We start from the raw sequence: 3,294 nt of genomic DNA on the forward strand, positions 1-3,294 counted from the left end.
GATGGAAGCTGAGCTTGCCAGGAAGCATGGCTGTGTTGGAGCACTCTGGGAAAATCTGGGCACTTAACAGCCCACTGCCTCGGCTGCTGGCACCCAATCCAGCGGACTGGGGATGTTTTTCACCTGGTGCAGCATTGGGAGATGCTTCCTACCCAGAGAGCTGGGAGGCTGGGGGCTGCCTTTCCTGAGTACAGAGAGATGGTTAGCTGGTCCCGTCTTCACCTGCACGTCAGCTCCCGTGTACAGCGCAGCAGCGTGGAAGCACGACAGAAGTACACTGTGGAGAAGGCTGAGGTCCGTCTTCGCGACTGTGGTCCTACAGGTGGAATCCCTGCTGAGACGAGGCTGCTGCAAAGCCTCCTACCAGCCTTTGCTTCCCACGCACCCAGCCTCGCCCCGAGGGATACCTGCAGGCTTGGGCTGAGGAAGACATCTGTGAGTTAGGTGCAAGACCTCATGGCCTGCTTCACTTCTGAAGATGTGCAGATGCATGGTCCTTGCATACAGTAAGACACTGAAATACGCTATGCATCTGTACAGATACCTGGATTTGGTCAAGACCACAGCAGCAGATGTGAGCTAAAATCACAAGAGCTTTTCTTTCAGACTGTTTGTGGCATACATGACTAGATGGAGAGTATTTATCTCCGGTGTATTCACTTAAGGTGTGTAACAGCAGCTTTAAAATAGCTCCAGGGCAGGAGAGTTCATGTAAATGCACAGCATATCCCCGGTTTTAACTACATTATTTCCTTCTCTGTTCACATGCTATGACACAGCATCCAGTTCGTAATGATCAGACAGTAATTACTGCAAGAGTGAAAAATAAAGCTAGGCTCCCCCCGCCCTCAGCAGCTACAATACTATTACAATACAAGCACATTTATTATAAACACATTTATTATAAACACATTTATATATCATAATTTACAGATATATTTACATGCCTTCAACAGCACTGCATAGCCAGGGGGTCTGGGACCAGGGTTTGGCTCTTCAGCAGGTTTTTACCACCATGAAGGGCAGAGTAAGAAATCCAGAAGGAACATCTAAGCAACGTGGGACATCCACCCAAAGTGCAGGGGGGTAGTGCTGGCAGCAACGTTGTTGTAAAGGTCTGACCCACTAAGGCGGCAAGGTGAAAGCCCTCCGCTCCTCTCCAAACTGGAAACAAGGACAGCTCTCTTTTTTTGGAGGTGCTTCCTCAGATTGATGTGATTTCTTGCAATGGAAGACAGCCAGCTCTGAGACGAGGAAAGGCCCAGCTTGATCTGCTTTGTTCGTACTCGGAAAGGGAAAGCAAATTTCAGGGGCTTTTAGCAATTTCCAGTGCAGAGCCTTGCTGAGTGCATTGTGCACTCACCTGCCTTTTGACCCGACTTCCTTTTCATTTCAGTTTGCTGTAATTGCTTTTTTGCTTCTCTCATCAGGAAACACCCTTGAGGAAGAGTTTTAAGTGACTTTTCTGTCTTGTTTGGTAAAGATTCTGCTGGATGTCTGTGTACAGACCTATAAAACATGACCACCGCCCCTGGCAGTAGAAATGATGATGCACCTTCCTTGTTGTTCCAAACTGGTCCCCAAACCCTCCCTGGAAGAGCTTGCCATGCAGGAGGTTGGACAGGCTGAAGCAGAACAATACGGACTGTGGAGCAGCGCACACCCGCTACGGTTCTGGGCTTCATCCCTCACCCCTTTACCTTGTAGGGAAGGGGATGCTTGTCCTAAAACCACGCAGAACCCTGTTCTCCCTTCCAGAAGGTCAGTGCTAAACACCAGCGCAGGCTATACTCAGCCTTGCTCTGCATGAGAGACTAAAATCCAGGGATACTCTGACTCGGGAAACATCAGAAACTTTCCTGTACTGTTGTTGTCTCCTGCAAATGAACCTGGCGTTGGGCTGGCATGGCAGGAGGGGTGGAAGGAAGGGCCAGAGGCAGGCGTGCCCTTGGGTCATGGGCTGAAGTGTAAGCCAAGTGTGGCTGCTGGAGGTAATGACGAGTGCAAGCATGACTTGGGATTGTGTCAAGAAGCATGAGGTTCATGTGAAGAGCATTCTGGGTCTTGGATCCTGATCAGACTGGCATCTGGTGAGCAGGCACTTAATAAATATTGCTCTTTTCTTTCAGCTAATGAGAAAGGTGGAAGGGGCTTTCTGTTTTCTCACATGTGCCAGGGCCCTTGCTGCAATGAAGAGGTCCGCAAGGCACATCTGCTGTGTCCTCTGGCCGTTCCTCATCTTTCAGGCCCACCTCTGGTCCCACGGGACACTCATGGGGGGTGAATCTTCCTTCCCAAGCACTGCACTCATGGAGTTGTGAAAAACGGCTAGGAAGTCCCTTTCCAGAGGTGGCCAGCCAAGCTCTTGGGGGGGGCCGGGACCGGGAGCCCTATCTGCCTGAGGGTCCTTGCCGAGGGCGCCCCAGCCAAGCTCTTGGGAGGAGCCGGTACCGTGAGCCCTATCTGCTTGAGGATGCTCCAAGTTGGGTTTCCATCCAGAGAACCACTTCCCTTGCCCGAGAGGCACAGGTGCAGCTGGTACACCAGTATAACTGGTGGGGAAGCAAATGATGCTGGACAGTAAAGAGACAGCGAGAGTTGGAGCTGCAGCTTCATCGTGGAGCCACTCCCAGGCAGTTGCTGGAAAAACCTTTCAGGCAAGTGCTATAAACCAGAAAATGAAGCTCTGAGCCTTTCATGTGAATCACTTGAGCAGGGAGATCTGGCTGGCAAAATGTTGTTTGTCACCAAGTGAGGCTGGATAAACCAGGTACTGACCGCTAAATACCTCTGTTGTCATTTGGAAAACCCTTGGGTTTTAGCATTTGGGGATGCTGCAATAACTAGCAATTAATTATAAAGAAAGAAAGAAAGGGGAAAAAAAAAAAAAAAGGACCAAAAATGCTTCTTGCCCTTTTGTTCTTTGCAACAGGTGGGTGAAAACAGTATGTTCCCAGCAGTAACTTTTAATTACTTTACCACAGCACATCTCTTACACTTCAAGTTAGAAATGTCAGCTTAATTTTCTTTTAATTGCCTCAGCTATCAGGTACCTGAGAGAAGGCATTTTTACCAACTGTCTAGTCCCTGTTCTTGGTTTCAGAAAGCAGCTTATTGCTGTAGAAACAGTGCATTTCTGTGTCGGGAAGGGGCAAGAATTAGCCTGGTTTTCCCCCGGCTGTGCAGCCCTCTCTCAACCGCTTCTCTTTAGGATGGGGAAGTCAGGGTTCCTCCATGCCGGGTGATATCATGGTCCATGCAGAGGGACTGCCGGCATTGGCAGGGTGCCGTGCT

Source organism: Phaethon lepturus, unplaced genomic scaffold (genome assembly GCF_000687285.1).
Source record: "Phaethon lepturus isolate BGI_N335 unplaced genomic scaffold, ASM68728v1 scaffold45671, whole genome shotgun sequence".
NCBI lineage: Eukaryota > Metazoa > Chordata > Aves > Phaethontiformes > Phaethontidae > Phaethon > Phaethon lepturus.